At 42.5% G+C, this 20,357-nt stretch overlaps 1 long non-coding RNA gene across 2 annotated transcripts; it reads left to right on the forward strand.

Annotated features, from left to right (window-relative positions):
- The first annotated feature begins 2,143 nt into the window (after positions 1-2,143).
- Positions 2,144-18,674, forward strand: LOC118790733. 2 transcript variants are annotated; one of them, XR_005005517.1, is made up of 4 exons: positions 2,144-2,524; positions 15,185-15,320; positions 16,440-16,514; positions 16,788-18,674. It is a non-coding gene; the product is annotated as an uncharacterized LOC118790733 (long non-coding RNA). The 2 variants fall into 2 exon arrangements; XR_005005516.1 differs by lacking the exon at positions 16,788-18,674 and having other exon boundaries at positions 16,440-16,763.
- The last annotated feature ends 1,683 nt before the right edge of the window (positions 18,675-20,357 follow it).

Here is a 20,357-nt window from a genome sequence, read left to right on the forward strand (position 1 = left end):
AGCGCCTGAACGCTTTGCGAGGTAGAGTAGCCTGGCTAAGCTGTAAAACACAGACTGTGCCCAAATCCACTCCCCTGTGCTACAAACATTACTGCAAGAGAATAGATAGATTTGTGGATGTTGAATATGCCCTTAACAAAAAAAGCCTAGAAGTGAAATTGCTTTCGCAGTGCAGCAAAGCAGCAAAATGAGTAATTAAGATCATGCATTTCCAACAAATTTTAGACCAGCATCCTCTTTCTGATTCAATCCGATCTCCCAAACTGAAGTCATTTACTCACTCAAGGGGAAATGCTGCTTCTGGGGGGAGGAGGAGAAAAAAATACAATTTACGACAGTCACATTGAAGGTGGGAAAATAAATACCCCAATTCCAGCCCAAGTGTCTTCATTTTGACTCAAATGTGAGATATGCCGTTGCCATGGTGACATAGCGCCGGTTGCAGCCCCCTTCCCAGCTGTTGGGGAGTTTTTTTGTGTGTATTGAAGCAGCCTCCTTGCTGCGTCCCCTTTCAGGCTGCAGAATAGTGTCTCAACTAATCCGTGAAAGTTTCTGAGCTCTGAACCAGCGGCCAAGCCTGTTCCCACTGAATCGGGTCCCAGGGTCTGCGCTCTGCTTCACACTTGATTGGTCCCTCCCGTGGCAGGACTCCCCCTCCCCGCTGGGCGTGGGCCCGTCCCCCCCAGCTGCACGGCTTGGCGCAAGGTAATCGGCTTCTCCCCGCCGTAATTACCGGCTCTGAACCCGGGGACTCGCCGCGACCGAGGGCACACGGTGTACTCCGGTCGCCCCCGGTGCCGCCACCCTCCCGCTCCTGCCACCTCCAGGAAGCCTCGTTTTGGGCTGTGGAGCACCGTGGAGACCGAAAAGAGGGGGAAATCGAGGGCCGGTCCCGCAGCCGGGTCCTCGGCCCCTCCCCCGCATACGATGATGTGTTTATTCGGGTGTTGATGTGGTGCTGACAGGCTCGTTCAGGTGCCTCTCTCTGTGCTGCAAGGAGCGCTGCCACAGCCGCTGAAGGTGGCTCTCATGACAGGCAGCAGGTCAGGGGTCAATCCAATGTGTGACTTATTAGCTCGGCTTCCACCCTCCCCCAAGCGCTCACACAGGCCCTGGAAAACACGTGACTTGTGATCATTAACGTCCTGTTCCTGGCGTTTAAGGTGCTAAACGGAGGGTTAAAGTAACCCTTTCAAACAGCTTGTCATATCACCGTCCCCAACAGGTTATTACAACTAATGGCTAAAAACAATGCCTCCATAATTGCACTACACATGACCACATGTACCATGAAAAGCGCTTCTCATTTCATAGGAGTCACCTGTTCCATGAATAGGAAACATTACATCAATTCACCATCTAAATTCTAGTTGTATAAATGCGGTGTGCACTGATACTGGAGCAGAGCTGGATCTCCATTATTCTGTTGACTGCTCAAAGTGTGGAGCTGGACAGGTGAAGGACAATGGCTTGTAAAACATGACAGAGCACCAAGGCTGAAAAGCTTGTCCATTTCAACAAAGGGGGCTTAGCGAAAGGGTTTGAGGGCGCTGATCAGATTCACACTTGACAGTTGTTTTGTGATTATCTTATCAAGGATTCCTGAGGACACTGTACCTGTAAATCAGGTGAGTCACGCTACCCATTCACCGGGGAATGCTCTGTCCATCACAGCTGATCAAAAGACATTTCCTCACTTACAGCTTCAGATGCCACAAAAAAAGGAGAAAAGAAAGACAAGAAAGATAAAGAGAAAAAGAAAGGCACCAGAAGGGGGCATACTGCTCTCTCTTTAAGCTGGGCTTCAGTGAAAGGGACTTTTCAATGTGTCCTGTCCTTTTATTCTTCTTAAATTCTTTGAGGAGAAAAAAAAAACAAACAAAAAAAACCTCACTTGATTTACTGGTAGTTCCCATTACGTTCGTCTTAATGTTCTTTTTTATTTTTTTTTTTTTGCTTAATCAGAACACCATTTGAGGAATAATTGTCTGTAGCCGAAACCAGACAAGTTTATAAAGGAATAAAAAAAAAAAAAAAAAAGTCCCAACAAATCTGACTGGCTTCCAGAAAGCAGGGAGACCCCCTCTAAGTTGGAATAAAAAGTGTAACTTTAGCCTCTCAGCTGTACGTCTCAATCCGCGAGCCTTCACCAGAAATCTTCAAAAAACTGCCTGCCGCTCCTGTGCCGGACCCTGCCTCTGCCTGGCCAGGCCTGCTCAGATTTATGGCACAGTCCTGCGTCCTACTTTAGACCTGGAAGGGATTTGTAAAGAGAATGTGCAGAGAGGTGGCCAGCGGCTTCTGCGTGTTCCCTGATTGAGGCACTACACAAAACAAAACAAGGGAGGAAAAAAAAAAAAAAAAAAAACATGAACCGAAAACCACAAAAAAAGAACACTCCGTCCGGGGCTTCCCCTCTACTGCCCCACCGAGGAACGTCACTTCGCTCCGTCCGGCTGCGGCAGCCACCGAGCGATTTCCTAGTGACGGCGCCACCGCGAGCAGAGGGACGCATGTACGCGAGGTGAGTTGCTGGGTGTCCGATCGGTGCCTGTCCCAGGACGGCAGTGTTCTGGGCCGGGGGAAGCTGCTGAACGCGAAGGCGTTTCCCTCTCTCCCAGGCCTCGCTGGCTGGGGAGAGAGACCGTCCTTATAGCTGTGGAACTGCATTTATCAGAACGTGTCCCGGCTTTACTGGAACTGTGGTACACACTGGATTCTCACTGTTATTCTGCTGTAAGGGTTTGCTAGCTGGTTTCCATTTTTTTACTACTTGTGAGTCTGACTTTAAATGGTACGGATGATAAACGAAATGTCATTTCCGAAGGCATCTATGCATTTCATAAATGAATCTCTATGTTTGCACCTTTTGTGATAACAAATTATATCTTGTGCCCTTTCGATTAGAGGTTTGCATTTTTTTTTTTTAGATTTTTTCCCCCCAGACAGTGGCTGCACAAAATCCAACACTCATATGGATCTGATATTCTCTAACTCTCATGTTACTCTAGAGCCCAGCTGCTCCAGTCAAAAACATATTAAAAATGTATAGATAAAAAAAAAACTCCACACAGGGAGATATGTTGAAAAAGCTTAATGAATCTGAATATGTGCAATCTAATGAGACTATACATAAATGATGTCGCGGCTAATTTTCAGAATGTTTGAAATATGTTTCGATAAGAACATATCTAAGAAAAAAAAACGATTTAACATTAAACACAGAGAGTCAGTCACTCCATATGAAACAACAAAATTACTTGCGGCTATAAGCTTCTATCTACATGACACAGCACCCTAACCCTATATACCTGAGGGTAGCTCCAGCCACCCATTGAAGTGGCATGTTTACCAAGCCTAACAACAAAGTCAGCTCACTTGAAATTGCAGGGTAAATTAGCCGCCATCAATGGGCCACAGTCCACTCCAAAGTGTCTTTCACAGTTCAGTTCATTTGTTTGAGAGCAAATACGCCTAGGTCATCCTTACTGTATGCCCCCACGGAGGGAGAGTGTTATGGGAGGGAAAGAGTGTGGCGGGGTTGGGAGGGGGTTCAAGGTAGGTTCTAAAGCATGTCCAGTTGATCCTGTGTTTTCTGTGTGTGTGTTAGACAGTGGTGTGATGGATTAACGCTCTGTACTGTCTGGAACATTCAGTGCGGGAAGTGAAGGAACTAAGGAGGGGGCCAAGCAGCCACATAGCTGGTTTGTTCCCTGCTCTCCTCAAAACCATAAAACAGTCATTACTTCTTCTCTGTGAGAAATCACTGCCACAGATATACTAATTTGGAAATGTATAAAGCTAGGCGTACATGTAACATTAACAGTTATCGCTGTTTGTGGACACATTTTAGCGACAAATGAGAAAAAGAGAGGAAACAAAATGGCTGCCATTATAATCTACAGGGCAGTAATCAGGAAACAAGTGCCTTACATTACAAGTAAATGTTTGCTGTAATTCACGCTAGTATACATTCTGGTTTCTCCTCCGACCATATAATAATCCACTTACTGTGGTTTAAACGAGTTCTCCTTCACGCTGGACATACACATCCGTTCCTTTCATCCATTTTACCCTTCGCCTGGACATCCCCTCACATGCACCACACCCACGTTTTGGCCATCTTGTTCCATTTCACCACATGCACCTCGTACCAGGAGTTAATGATCTACTACACATCTACAGTTTGACTGAGACGGGCATAACGTTCAAGCTTTTCCCTTTAATGGTAGACAGTTGATTTTATTCAGACATTATTTCAAAACTGTATCTTGATTTTGCTTCCATGTATTGCTAGTGGTGTAGCTATTGCATTTCTTAGACTCATTAAAGTAGGAGAAAAACACGTCAAACTTTTAACAATGTTTATATCTGAATGTAAACATATGTTTTTATTATTCTTCATAGTCTACTGATTTACAGAAAAAGACTTCAAAATGAACTACAGAAAACACATATTAGCATACTGAGATCGCCCTTTTCTTTCTGACTATAGCAATCTGCTTGTTTCTCTTAAAGTCAGTCTTTTCATTAACGCCAATTTATTTGTCAAATATGGGCGCTTCATATGAAAGTCTCTTTGAGGTTTTGTTCTTGAAAGCTTTTGTGGTGTGAAACAAAAAAAAACTTGAGCATTCTCTCTGCTTTCCCCTCACATCTCAGGTTAACTGTTGGATATCATTTGAGAACTATTTTCTCCTTCAGTGCTTATGAAAAGAAAGGAAAATAAACTTTTTCCTCAACTGATTCCAAACTCCTCTGGCAGATTCACTTGCTGAGTGGACAAGGTTTCGGGTAGTTGATTTTCTTAGAAGAATCTGTGTTCCTCTTACACAATTTTGAGCTGTGTGAGACCTGAGATAATAATGTAAATCGGTGAGGAGAGCCTGTTTAGTGCCACACATAACCTCTTTAAAATGATAATTAATTTGATTTGATCCACTTTCTGAGGGCTCTGCTGTGGCATTCTCGCCTATCACACAGCACTGTACATGCACTGTTTTGTCATATTTTTTCTACATTTAGAAATAAACACCACCAAAGACAGCCACAAATATATATTAATACATATCAGATATATTTTGTACTCATTGTTTATAATATGTTTTCACTCGAATTGTGAGGCCGGTGCACGGCATTTAAATAAATAACTAATAAATCCAACAAAGGCTAAATAGGGACATGACTTCCTAAAACTGGCGTCTGGGTACTGATAGCAAAGGCTAACATCCCTGATTTTGGACTGTGTGAAAGTCATATGGGTCAGCTTCCATTTCAAACGAAACACACCGCAAACAATCAGTTGGGAGTTTTTAGTCAAAATTCTGTCGTAAAGTAGTATTATGATATATGATTTACTCTAATACATCCGCAATAATTTTCTTTGAGGGACTAAAAATCCTCACTGTAAATGAAACAAGCATTTGTCAGCTGGTTCCAAACTTAAAATTGCTCACCAGTGAGCTTGATTTTGATGCCGAGGATAAATTTTTACACACCAAAAATTATGAATCTGCAATAAGATACAAAACTGTTAAGTTTCTACAAAACAAATCAATAAAACCTACCATTTACACTGCATACTATTCCTTCTTGTGTAAGACACAAAAAACAAATATACTCCCTAATTAAAAGCTCAGCCTGCTTAAGTGTAAAATATACAGATCAAAACAAAGTAATCACATTATATGTCTAATGCCTGCCATGTGTTTTCCAGTCTATTCCTGTTCCCTACTCAACCCTTATCAAGTGGACATCTCCACTACCATATATGAGCAATTACCATTATTACGAGAAATATATTTTAATGGCGAATCGCATAATTTATGGACAACTATTACTTACAAGTGACCAGGTGAGACATCACCCAGTTATCATATCTATAAATGTATCATTCATAATTATCAGAAAAATAATTTCCACCTACTTCCTAATTAAGCCCTGGCGATTTGCAAGGGAACAAGACAAACTTTTCAGACTGGGACTGGTGTGTGTATCTGTGCTGACTGTTCTTTGAAAACAGCAAAGGGCCATTCTGTTTCTGGTATTATTGGCGAGGTAGAGGAACTACTGGAGCTCATCCTCATCGTAAAGGTCTGTCTGGACATCAGCGGCCCGATATTCAAGTAGCAGCCCTCCGTAGCAGCACAGTAACTGGAGTTATAGTCCGGTCATTCACCGCACTCAGCCCATCCAAACGAGATTTCCCTGACCCCTCTAAAGGACAAACACATGAAGGAAAAATTGTGTTTTCCAAAGCACTACTACAGCTTTTTTCAAAGGGGAAAGGAGTCTCTAGATTTTACCTTTTAAATCAAATATAATTTCAAACAACGGAAAAGACAGACGACGCATATTTACAGTGGTTACAACTACCGCATGTGCTTTTTACTTCCAAATATTTATGATTTCCATACTGGATAGCGTCTGGGTTAAACTCACCGCGGCCACATTTGTTTTGTGTTGATAGCTGTAAAAAAGTTACGATGTATAATTATTTGTCTGCAGACAGTAAATAATCGTGGATATGGCAACGAGCATCTCAGTGTTTTCAGTTTGTCAAACATCTGTTTTATTTGATCGAAATGAAGTTCGGGTATTTTTGCAAGGAAGAATTATGACCGGGTACGTACATCTGCTTTTAAAAAATGACACTAAACAGTTATTGCCATTTTATCATTCTCTGTGCAATATACACTTCAGCGATTATATTATATTATGTTTCACATCATTTTCAGGTTGCAGAAATTATGTTACATATATGACAAGGTACAGGGAATTGCACGCTTAGTTTTTTCTGTTCGCAATTTTTAATTTTATTTTATAATCCTGTTCACTGGAAAAATATGCTTGGACATCTTTATTTAGGCAAATGTGTCCGAAAGAGTTTTTAGGCCTAGTCTTAAAAAGACTTATCAGTTTGACAGGATAAACTTATCAGCTGATTTCATACGCCATAAATAGTGCTGTAGCCTTGGTGAGCATTTTAAAAAAAGTGCATACCTATTTATGAATTTCATAAATTATATGACTAATATTGTCTGAGGCAGCACTGTACCAAAACTCCACGGAATACACTTCTTTTTAGCCAAAAATCCCTATGTAGCAGCATCCACGCACAGTAAGGCCACGTGACAAGTGTGTTTTCTAAACCCAAGAAGTTCTAATGTACATACAACTGCAAAATTTATATGACAGTAAATGTATTCAACACCAACAAAATTACCATGCCTTATCAAAAAAACGTATTCATTTCTTGAGGTCTTTTTGACATGGGTTTCACTCTATCAATTTCAAGAAAAAAATGCATTGTTATTATTTCATAATCATAAGTACTATAATATGGTTACAAATTAAATACATGAAGTGGAGATTCGAGCATGAGATTAAGATTCAAGCACAATCACAGACATCAGTTTTCAACAACTAATTATTGTGTGAATTGTCTTGAATTTTTGTGAATTATCACGTTTATGGAAGATAAGTCATTAACTTGTGTACATGCAAGTTGTATAGTTCCTATCGAGGAGAAGGATGAGGGAACACTAGTGTTTTGTTTTAACAATGCTGCATGCGGAACATGCATTGTCTCAAAATGTTTTCATTTTCCGCTCAGTTAAGTGACAAACTGAAATAACCACTTTAGGATTGTACTGGTGAGTTACGGACAGTAACTGTACTGTAACAGAAGACAGAACATGGCACTGATGGGAGAACGCTTGCATCTGACTACAGCTGCCTCCTGATGAAGTATTTTAGGTCTGCTCTGTTGCTATGCAAAACCAAATTTAAAAAATGTCCACAGATGGCAGATTGTAGAAGAAGCATGGCGGCGGTATTATTTCAGGATGTACATGAAGCATGACTCGCTCTAAGGTATGCATCTGAACATTTTGCTCACCAGCTGCCAATCTATGGATGTACATTTTAGTAGTGGAATGAGGTTTTCAGACATTTAACGATGAGAATATCTTATCGCTGACGTCATACTCCTCCAAATTTCTCCTTTCGTTTTTCCAGATTTATACCCGGAACGGGAGTGCTTTTGATAAGAAAAATTAAACATTTATCATTTTCCATTTTGGCAATATTTTAACTGAAATTCTTAAACAAAAAGAGGTGCGAGTTGCATGGATGCTAGGCACAAGAGAGCGATTCAATAGCTATAATGTACAGGGCATGTTTTCAGACAAAACGCAGCAGTCCACTTCTAAGCAAACCAAGGAGTTTAGCGAACAGGTTAAAGGGTTAACATCGATATTAATTGTGTGAGGTGCAGAATAAGGAGGAAGGGTGTTGAGAGACTGAGAAGAGCATGTGGGATAGGAGGAATGGGGGTGAAGGGGGTGGGGGCAAGAAGCAGGGGGGAGTATGTTGTATTTTTAGCAGATTCGCCTTCAAGGACGGCGAAAGACGGTTATATAATTTTACGTTTTTCGCCTGCCATTTCAATTTGCTCACGTCCCCTGAATCGGGCCTGTGATCTTCCTTTCGGAAAAACGGGTCGGCATTATATAACCAGGAAGTGGCCTGCCAACGTCCTCCAGCTTGTTTACAGTGACATCCCGTTGCCAGGGCGATGGGGTCCTGCCAGTGCGTGTCTTCATTAGCCGTCATGCGCGGCTGGCATGGGCGCTCCGGCAGCGGTGCGGTCCACAGAGCCGCTCCTCGCGCTGCGACGCCGCTCCCACCCTGTGCTCTGCGGCCAGAGCGCTGGGGACCGCAGGAGGCCGCCTGCTCAGACCCGCCCAGCATTGACATTACAGCAGCCCACGTTTCCACTCCGTACGAAAAGCACCTTGTTTTATTCAATACCCTGACTACTATCAGACGGTTGCTTTTTAAGCGGTGGAGCTACGCGTCCAAATTTTACTGAGGCGTTTCTTGTCGCTGTGAAATGCTGGTTGTGAAATAAGAGCTGTGTCCTTGCTTTTCATATCCTGTTGTGTGCAATTTAGTGTACGATTAAATCTCACTTTGCAGGGGACGTGGGATTTACCGTTTTGAAAAATTAGCGCGTTAAGTAGACAAATTCTTCACATTTCATTGAAGATACATCAGGAAATACTGCCAGGGTGTCAAATCAAACCTCACATAGACAGCCAGAGAACATTCCCCACAAGACACCAATCTTATCTTATGAGCTGTATTTTGTCCAAAATGAAGAAAAATCAGATAAAATCTGAAATTATTTTCCAAATGAACAAGAACAAGGCAGCAAGTCCCGTTTTGCTAAATAATAAAACACTAAATAATCAAATTTTAAACACATTAAGACAGGCCGTTATGATTACTCTTTAACTTCAGAGCTGAATTCCACATTAAAGGCAAGAAACTTTCCTCAAGAGGAGCAGCAGGAGGCGCTGTCAAGCAGTTAGGCCATCGTTAATAAAACGGGAACGTAAACAAATATGGCCGACTCGGCAGCAAGGTTAGCACTACCTTGCAGTAGCTCCTGGAGTTAACACAAGATTACCACTAAATGAGCTTTGTGAACCTAAAAATTGCCATTAAATAGCTTTTGCCAAGCACAGACACAACAATGAGGGAGTGCATTTTTTTTCACTAAGCACACTGAAGCAACAGAGGAAATAAGCAACCAGTACTCTTTTCATTGCATGGACCCACCAAACCAATAAATATTAATATTATAATACTGTGATTTTTGTTAATATTGGAAATGTTGCTATGATTATCGTAACTTTCTGTCCTACTGATGAGACTGCATGTGTGCAAGTATAATTTTAGATATTTTTTCCTATGGTTGTTTTACCATTTCAGAAAAAAAAGAGTGTGCCAAAAGTCTCTTGAGCATAGCGTAACATACAGTTTCAGGTCAATTATCCTGTTTTTCTATATTTGTACAGTAGAGTATTCATACGGTATGCTCCAAGCAGGGACTTCCCACTGTAAACACGCAGGGTTCTGAATCTTGTTTGGTTTCCACAAACTGAAGGTCAGCTCGGGAAGATCTAATAACTTGAGGCGAGGTGGAGCTGCCTTGTTTTCCCTGCTTCTCGCGTGGAGCGCTACGTCAAAATCTCGCCCACCTTCAGCAGCACTGATCCCTGTGAGTCACAGCTGCGAAGATCTGATGCTATTAAACCCTAATCTGCTGCCAGGCTGAAAGTGATTACTTTCTCAAGACGTGTCAAACCATCCACTTTTACATAACTGCGAAAAACGTATGAGCTAAACGGTTTTGAAAAATTACAGAAAACATCACCGGCGCAGTGGCACATCAACAAATACATTCTGTTCCCTGTATCCCCTGGCCATTTCAGTGGCATGCTGCTGCAGCTCGCCCGAGTTAGGGAGCAGCACCCATACTCTGCTGGGATACTTAGCAGAATCTGGGGAGCTTAGAAAATTAACTCATTATTTTACGTAAGTTTTTTTCAGGTACTGATATGTTTTCTTTGTTCGTTGTCATTTATTTAAATTGTAAATAACGGAAAAGACGGTTTACAGCGTAGTTACTGCTATTCTTGATGTTGCTGCTCGTCTTGGTGAACAAAGGTACTGAATATATTTTCACGGTTTGCTGTGTTTTATTTAAATTGTTTGTAAATAACGTAAAAGATGAGTTACAGCATAGTTACCGCTATTCTTGATATTGCTGCTCTTTTTGGTGAACAAATTAACGTTCCTGTCCTTACACATTAATATCTCTATCTTGTCCTTATATTTACTCATCTGATCGTCAGTGCCCCACCCCCATCCCCTGCATGCCTGTCATGGAGACAGGCCCCTTGAAAATCCTCAGGGAAACACTGTCTTTTATTGTCAGGTCTTCTCAAAGGTCAGACATAACATGAAAGTATTTTTTTGAATATCAATGGTAAGTAGTAACTTTGATGAAACGTTACTGCTTTATGAGTTAGCTACTGAGGATTAAGATAACTTATTAGCAAATCTCTCGACAAACATCAAAACATGACATTTAAATACACAAAAGGACTCCAGGACAAGTCACATTAGACTAATTCTGCAAGATAGCTACACAAAAAAAGAATCACTGGGATAATTGTAACAAATTTCATGTCAACAACCTCACATATTGACCTTCCTGGGGTAGAGGCATTATGCTATGCTTTCAACTGGATTGAAAGCACACTACACTTTGTGGGCATGTTAATAAATTCGGCAAATAGCAGAAATTATAACGGACGGGCTACAAAAACAAGACCGCCTGCTCTCTCTGCAGTCTTTTGCAGGTGCAACAGACGTTCTGCATTGCGGCAGAAATGATGTGTAGCCAGGGAAGCACCTGGGTGCGGAGAGCGAGGCTGTATGTGGCACCCAGCTGGCATGGGCATCAAGTGCTCCTGCCTGCCTCTCCATGATCTACACTCCGATTCCACCAACACGCAGCCAGTTTATTAGGTCCATATCTCAATCAGTAGATCTCCTTCCCTGAAAAAAAACTACCTATACAGGAGTCCTAGTTATTTAATTCAAAACAAACACAAGAAAGAAAAGAGCAAAACCAGTGGTTTTTCTGATGGCCACTTGCAAGCCTCTATATTATTAAAACCTCGATGGAATGTATTAAAGAAATATTTAAGACAAATTGCAGCAGACTCTAACTTGATTTTAATACTGCTCATGGATAAAACGCATTCTACGTTTTTTTCTTTTAGATTGTGATACTGTTGTTTCAATGGTCCTGGATCCATTTGCTAACATGATTGATTGATTCAAATAAAGGGCTGTATCCAATCGTTAAAAATTTCCACTTGCAAAGGCACTACATTACACTTCAACATCAAACCAAACCCCAACTTTGTGCCAAGGACAATTCGGCATGTTTCAGTTTTACAACAGGAGCGTTCACTGAATGGAAAAAAAAACATCAGTGTTGCATTGACATGAACCTGTGGGCTCTGAAACATCTTTATCGCAGTGCACTGTTTAACGTGCAGAGATGAGAGAACTCACTGAACCACTACTACACTACCAATAGGGGCGGGGGGCGGTATGTGCACGCGGAATATTAATGACTTATTTTCCAGCAGAAGTGGTTGATGAAGCTGCGATAACTGGGGCGGTGCTACCTCTCTCACTCGGGGAGTGCTGCTGGCTCTGTGATGTGCTGAATAAAGCAGAATTCACAACTTCAGGGGACGTTAAAGCCCAAGCTGAGGGGCTGCTGGGCCTGGAAACAGGGAAAAAAAAAAAAAAAAAAACGCCAAATGAAATCGCCACGACGGGCCTCCCTCTCGGTGCCGCGTTGGGCCTCTCTATAAAGACATCTGCCGCTCACGCCCTTTCCTGTGGCCCAACTGGGGATGGGGGCTAGCCGCGAATCGCGTAAAAGAGGCCAATATCATGCGATTGCTGCAAGAGCAGACCCGGGTCGGTGCTGCTGCATGCGCGGCCGCCATGCTGACGGCCGTAAAGTCGTAAAGCCTTACAGCGTAAAGTTCCCCTATATTTCACAAAGCCGCAGCAGACTGTCCAGGGTCTCAGAATATCATTAAGCCATCAAAATCTCATATACTTCTGTTTTGCTGAAGTATTCCACAACTGTACGGATTAAAGCAAATACACCACGTACCACTGGCCATGTTGAATCACCACTGTCCTTTTATTTATTATTGCATTCTAAGGCAGATTTTCGTTTGGGTTATTTTCAGCTGCAGTATATTAATCTGCATGTGGGAGTGCATCGTTACACAATTTAGCTTTATCGGCCCTTATGCAACATTTTTTATTAATTTCTGCAACTGTCAAATTTGCAGTTCTGTGCAACGAATGCTAAAGTAACACGCGCATAAATTTGCACTGAAATTAATGGACAAAGTTCACCAAAGTATACTGTATCGACACCTCTTTCAACTTTTTTTTTCAACCATATAAATGGGCAGCAGACGAGGACATCCCAGTGTTTCTCCTTTTCATGACCTACTCCCAGACGGAGTCCAGGTATCCTTCAGGTCACATGTGGAGATATTTGATATGCTATTAGGGCATCACCTCCTGTCATGCAGAGCATAGGCATCCAGACCTTTCACAGACCGGGCTAAACATCAGTCCACTTCCCAGAGATCTCGGTGCAGCAGATGCCAGACAGCTTGACTTTGGATCTATGCGTTCAATGTCGCTGGTTGTCAAAACTATTTTGTCGAGCATAACCCCTGTGTATTTGTGTGCAAGAGATATGGAAAAAGAATTCGGCGTTTAAGGATATTTCACAAAATCTGTACTTAGCCTTAAGGATGTGAGATATTTTGCAAGCTTTTGGGGCAACAGACATTTGTTTCCTGCTTAAAAATGTAACATAACTTAAATACACAAGAAACTTGTGACTACACCAATATTTACAGACAGCGATACCAACCCTGACATGCTGGGAGCAGGACAAAGGTGGTGGACACGCAAACAACAGCTGCTATCACATGCACAGTTCATATTAAGAGAATTTCAAGTTTGCATGTGCCTTCTCAGAATGAGTCTTCAAACAAGTAAAAAAAACCTGAAGCATAACAAAAAGATGGAATGCAGGAAAAAGCTTTCCATCTCAGATCTTTCTAAAGAACTTAAGTTGGAGGGCTTTGTGTGGTGTCAGTTCACTCCCTTGCTCTCTGAAGGTGAATGCTAGCTTCTTCATCTGTCTTTGATTTGTATAGCATCACTGAGATGCATTGTGAGAATGATAGGTAATTCGATATCAGCTTTGATTCTATATATTTCCGCAGACAAAACAGAGAGACTGACTGACAGATAGACAGATATATAGGAAAAAACAGATCCTGCGAGTTATCGAGATACGCATTTCTGTACTGGTGGCATGTCAGAAAATAAAATGAAATCTGTTATTTTTTCAATGTGCTCAAGTTCCTTTTCTGTGTCAAAGCCCCACATTTGCGTATCCATCAGTCTTTTCCTTTTAATGACATCATGTCTGTGAAACCCCTTCTCCTGTATTGCCTTTAAGGAAGCTGAATACAGATGTAAGTGGTGTGATGAAAGTCTATTATCTGTCCATAATACACTGTAAAGGCCTTCCTGCACCTCTATGCTCATTACCAAGGTCACTGTGTATGTTTTCCTTACAGCTGTTTCCTTTCAGTTTTCTGTTTGTATGAGGATTTCTGGAGCTATGTCTAGGACCTGTCTAATGAGTGTGTGTGTGTGTGTGTGTGTGTGTATGTTTTCTTTTTTTTATCTGAAAACATGACCTGACCAAACAATAATGCCTAGAACAGGTATACTCTTGCAAATGTAAGAGTGCGAAGGAAAATTTTAAAATGCTAACATACAACAGACTTATTGACCAAAAATCGGTTTAATGATAAGTGTCTCACAACATAGCCTAAAAAATGTTTAAACAACAAACATCTAAAAACTAAAATTTAATAAATACAAAAATAATTCCTCATCGATCCTAAAGCATACTTTTAACTTGTTAAACAGCAATAATTAATTTTGTAACATGATATGACGTAGACTGTAAGCGGAACACACTCGATTAGTAAAAATCCAAACTACCACCTACAATAATAAAATTTACCAGAAAAGGAGAAAGTCAATTTTCTTACACTGCACAGTGCTTTAAACATCCACTTCCCTTTATTTTTGAGACCTGGACTCCAGCTGTAAGATTGCCAAAGCAGGGAGGAAGAGTCTGCATTTTCATCACTCGAAGAGCTCCCTTTCTCCTCGTAAATGCTATTTTTGCGGACATATTGTTCGTTCATCTAGTTAGCATCGCTCATTTTTAATAAGCTACCACTAGCAGCATCAAAACTAAACCTGAATGAATTTAAGTGATACTGCTTAGCATCCACGGTGGTAAATGAAAAATGTAAATGTGCAAATATAAACATGTAAAAATGTAATTTTGGTCCGTGTCATGTCGCGTATGTAAGGATGAGCCACTAAAACAATTCTGGATTTCAGGTCCCCATTCAAGAAAACCAATATTGTGTAAATAACCAATCAAGAGCATGCAAATATACAAAGAGTATAGAAGCTTCCCTTTCTGAAGTAAAGGGACCTTGTCTCTTTAAGATGTCAGTGTCAGTTTTGTTATTGAATGGTTATCTCTCTCCTGGTGAGTAACCTGTCCTACCTCACGTTTGAGCGGTCTTGGGGACAGTATCGCGAGAGCCATGTTTCCCTTTTGGTAACCAAGGGAACAAAAACACCGACTTTGTTTTATTCTTCTTTTTTATTACAGTGCCTACAATTCTTGGTTGATTGCTCATGTCACCCTACTACCAACTCATTAAAGGACCTCACAAACGGTGGAATGGTGGAAAGGACTGGTGGGAAAATCCTACAAGGATCCACCCTACAAGGATCTTCCTCGTTGGGTGAGAGAGCACCTTTCTTTCTTGTTATTGGATTGCAAATTTGTGATCAAGCTGCACTCTCTTTGTTCCATGTAGGCTAACCATTCATATCACGTTATTTGTATTTTTCATTAGAACATTTTTTTGGGCTTGAAAATGTTGTAGATTTTTATGAACATTCACGGCTTATCGCTTATTCTGGGACTTGTTTTGAGTCTGTGTGTTACTGGACAGAATATTCTTGTTTGGACTTTTGGTTTATGTAAGAAGACTGCAGCAGAGTCTGCACTTTATGTCAGTGCTTTGCACCATGGCAGTAAAATTAGGTTATGCCCCTTCACTCTCTCATGCTTCCACAATTTGAACGCATGGCCAAACTGTTACAGAATTACCCCCCTCTCTGTTTCCCCCTTCCTCACTTAGCACTCTGGCCGTAAGGCTGGTCTCATAAAACTCCCAGGTATGAGTACATTATCAATGGAGGTGATCGGCAGGCAGCCGTGAATAACTGGCTAGAGTACCATTCTCGTCCGATGTGCATTTCACAATGAGAGACTTTATATTCATGCACTGTGATTATTGGGCATTATGAACTCTATAATAATGAATTTCGATAAATATTAAAACGCTGTTCATCAGGAAATTATACCTGTGAAACTATAAATTTGTCTTCAGTTAAGGTTCATTCTCGAGACACAAAAGAGGAGAATATTTAAGAAAACTACAGATTTTCTATTTATCGTGTCTTGCTGGTAGAGGCGATCCCGCCACAAACACGTGATGTTGATGCTGCAACCGTTCAACAAGCACTCTGAGAAATACTTTAAGCTGCAGGGCAGGCCCATACAGGTCATTTTTTCATTCCTTTTTTTAATGATCTCCCAAAGAAAAGTCTTGACAGAACAGGGTGCTTTTTGTTGAGTTTGCTAAATTGAAGGAAATATTTCTGCTCCGGCCAATATCCGTTGCAAGGCCACACTCTCACAAATAAACATATCCATGTGTTCCTACCCCGGTTAAAAAAAAAGGACCTGTGTCCTTACCACGGTGTTCATTAGACCTGGCTTCCACAAGCTACTCGTTACCCTCTCCTTCCCTCCCCGACCCTTTGCCTAAGTCTATTTCCACTCTCTCCTACAGGATGAAGGCCCTGCACCAGCATCCATGCAGTCATGTGACTGCCCGCAAACAGGAAGGCAGACACCAAAAGCACAGGTAAGCTGGCCCGAGGTGCACCCCAACTGGGCTCCAAAGTCACTGCAGCTCACCCCTGGCCCTGCGGGTCACGCCCGAGGGCCCAGCACGTTCCTGGTGTCGGTCATAAGGTTCCCCGACACCCCCGGGATGCGATGGGAGACTACGATCTCACCAGCGTTTGATGTCGGGCAGAGCGGAGCTCTGTTACTGCGCCTTTAATTAGCTCCAGCAGCCGCCACTTCCTGGTCGCCCAGCCCCTCCTCACGGCACTGTCTCCCTAATCTCTTACAGGTGACCCTCAGTGGCACATCAGCAGGGAAAACAAAGTAAGCAATCAGCGCCACTGTACTGGCAGTTGGATGTTTACTCGTTGGACATTTACTAAATGTGGGGACACTTATATCCCCTGCTTCACCCTTAATGTGTAGATTCAGGGACATATCTGGAAAGGTTTTATTTAGCCCAGATAAGCTGCATCTGAGAAAGCACTGAGTACAAGGATGTCTTCCTCAAGCACGGAACGCGCCCGACTTCCTGCCAAGAGAATTTTAATGATGCAAATAAAAGCCTCGCATCCCTCATTGTCTGCCAGTTATGTCATCCCCATTTGTTTTTATTACCCTTTAAAAAGAACACCGTAACAGGTCTGCGTCGCAGCAAAGCGGCGATAAAACTCTCCAGATGACAGTAAATGTTTCCTTTTACCTTGGACTTCGGTGTTTCTGACTCCCACAAAGCGTTCCTAACTGCTGGAAATTGCTCTCGGAGGACTGACAGCTGGATATTGATCTTGGATTAGAGGTGCACACCTCTCTGCCAGGCTCCCCTTGTCACCTGCAAGTTAGTGGATCACTTGCTAAAAACTCCTCCAAAGATGAAAAAGGCGGCGCAGAGCCTGCCTCGGCATACCAATGGCCCCAACTCATTAAACTAATGGGGGGTCAGATCGCCCTTACCGAGCATGCTCTGACACCCTTTGAGTTTGCCAGGGCTAGAGGGTGCGCAGCACTTTGAAAACCCTGACCGGCATATTGAGCGCGCTTTAATAAAGCCCTTCTGAGGCCCCTGGTAGGATGCGGTGGAACTCCGTGCCTTTAAGTTCCCACACCTCCCTGTGTGAACTTGTCAGATATCGGCGCCGGTGTCGAATCGGGACCGGACTGGACGAGGCTTTGGTTGGGGGGGGGTTGGGCGATGCAAGGCAAATTAGACCAGCGGTGTGTGCACGTCTCAGAGGAGGCCATTCTTTCCCCCGGACTCGAGTCCTTCAGAGCAGCAGTGCCGTGCTCTTTGATGTGGAAAGGTGTCCAGTTTAAGACCCTGAAAGAGGGCGGCTTTGGAAGAGATTCGGCGGGATTCCCTTCGGTGAACAGCGGGGAAGTCGGCCTCCTTGTCGGTGGACGACGCTGGGCTGCGCGGATTTAATTACGCTGCCGCCTCTTCTCCTCCTCGTCCTGCTATTGTACGCGAACTGTACAGGCCCGCGGGACCCCCGATAGAACTATTGTCACTGTCCCAGCTCATTCAAAGTGATGACACCAACCCAAATCACCCAACAATAAGGGCTGAGCATCAAGAATGCAGTATGAACCAAAAAGAACAACAAACACAAGAAAGGAACCTCTGCGGTCGACAATAGCGATGAAAGACGAAAAAGAATGCCTGATTGGTTTTTGACGAAAGCTTTGCTATTGTTTGAGCAAACAATCCACATTATAATGTAATTATGAATGAACAAATTGCACAGATGACCCCAGAGCAAAGAGATACAGTGATAAAAAGGTGTATAGTAAATCTAGAGTGTGCATTTACATGACAAAACCACCCTTTTAGTAGTAAAAAGCTATCCTTAGAGTCATATAAAACAGAAATACATGATATAAAGATAAGACCAGACATATTAAACAATAGCCTCTGGGAACACAGGTGTAAGTTTAGTGTTGCATGCTTGTTACAGATATGAATGAGCTGGCAAATGCCATCCAATAAGCTGTAAAGCTATTACTTGTAAGCATCTAAAAGCTTATAATAATTCAGTGATTATCTTCTCTGATTTTCCATTTGGAGCTCTAGTGTAAGTGAAACTATACGTAGGTATAATGACATTGAGCAACACTTCTCACAGGGCGGAGTGAGGTGAAAAGACATTACTGAATGATATTGTTAGATATACCCAATCAAAAATGAGTAAACACTCTCACACGAACACATGTATACACAGGGGAATAAGAACATAGCAGGAATATACTTAAGACCAGTGTCGTGATCTGACTGGCATCCAAGATGGACATCTTAAACAAAATGGCTGTACTAGACGTACAAGAAAAAGCACAGGCTTCACTATAACGTCAACGTTTTTGCTGTTGTTTTTGTTGTAAAGAACGTTTCAAAACTGCAGCCACTTAATAATTATATTTGTCAGAGGCTTGATACTCGTAGCATTTTATATGGTTTTGTGTTTTGGTTTGTTTCGTAGGTTTTGATAATTACAGGCAGCTGATTTTTTTTTTTTGTTTGTTTTCACGGGGGAGTCTCACGAGCGGAGTACAAGGAACTTGCACGCTTTCACTCACATGCATCCTGGCAGGTCTACTCCACCCGGCTCCCTTCCCTCTTACACAGATCACAGAGTGACAAGAATCCATCTTTCTCATTGCCTGCAACAAAGACAAAAGGGGGGGGTGCGGTTATTTCGTGCCTTCCTCTTAACACAGTGAGAAGGGCGGGGCCGACGGCTTGGCATACACGATACACGATGCAGACAGGGACCACGACAGTGGAGACGCTGTCCCAGTTTCATCTTACCATGCAACAACTACACCCCCCAACCCCCCCCCCGCCTTTCTGTAACTTTATATTTCTCAATCCCCGCTGCCAGGCTTTAAAGTGCAGGTTTTTGTAGTGGTGGCTGTCAGTCACAAAGGTTTCTACGGGGTACATACCAGCTTACCGGCCCTGACAAGCTTGCTGTGTGTCACGGGGTACAGGCTGTGGCCTCTCAACACAAAGAGAACGTGCTGTCAGTCACACTGCGTGCTGCTTACAGGAAACAGCAGTCTAAACAATCAGGTCTCGTGACGCCAACCGAGGGGCACGGGCAGATACACGTTCACAGAAAAGACAGTTTTTTTTACAGTCCTCAATTCCAGTGCCTTTTTTCTCCTCCCTCTTTCTCTTCTGAGAGTTGTGCAGTGACAAAATATTGAGAAATGATCTAAAACACAGCATGCGGATATCCGTTTGCTTTGTTTTGCAATCGACACAGCAAGCGCATCTCTCAAAATAAAAAGGGGCGAAAAAGGATATAACCACTTCAAAGGTGAAAGTCTAAGTAAAATGAGTCCAACAGAACACAGGCCCAGTTTCACAACCTCTAGCTGGTCTGAGTAAAATCATGGGCAGTTTTCAGCTGCAATATGGGAAAAGAATTCGGCTTGGTCAGAAACCCCAACCCCCACTCACTTTTTAAAATGGACTTATTTTTTTCAGTGGTCTTTGACCATTGGTGACTGTGTGGATCACAGGTGGGAGTCTGCCTCCACCGAATAAGCCAGTTCACTAAGGATGGGATTTGGCGCTGTTATTTTTCTATTAGGGAAGAATTATGCTAAGCCTTTAGAAGCCATTTCTGTGTTGCTATGGCAGCCCATATTTCCTGCAGGGTTGCGACCTTGAATGACTACAGTGCAAAGCCAAGTACCACCGGGACCCTTTGAGGATTAGAAACGTGGGCTCATAGTTATGCAAAACACCCGAGATATGATTGAACCTTGTAAGACTGAATGACAAGTTTATTGAGATCGCCGCTCTTTTCATCTGATCATTATCATGCGAATATGCCAAACCACTTGTCATTCTTTG

This window comes from Megalops cyprinoides, chromosome 16 (assembly GCF_013368585.1).
Source record: "Megalops cyprinoides isolate fMegCyp1 chromosome 16, fMegCyp1.pri, whole genome shotgun sequence".
NCBI classification, from domain to species: domain Eukaryota; kingdom Metazoa; phylum Chordata; class Actinopteri; order Elopiformes; family Megalopidae; genus Megalops; species Megalops cyprinoides.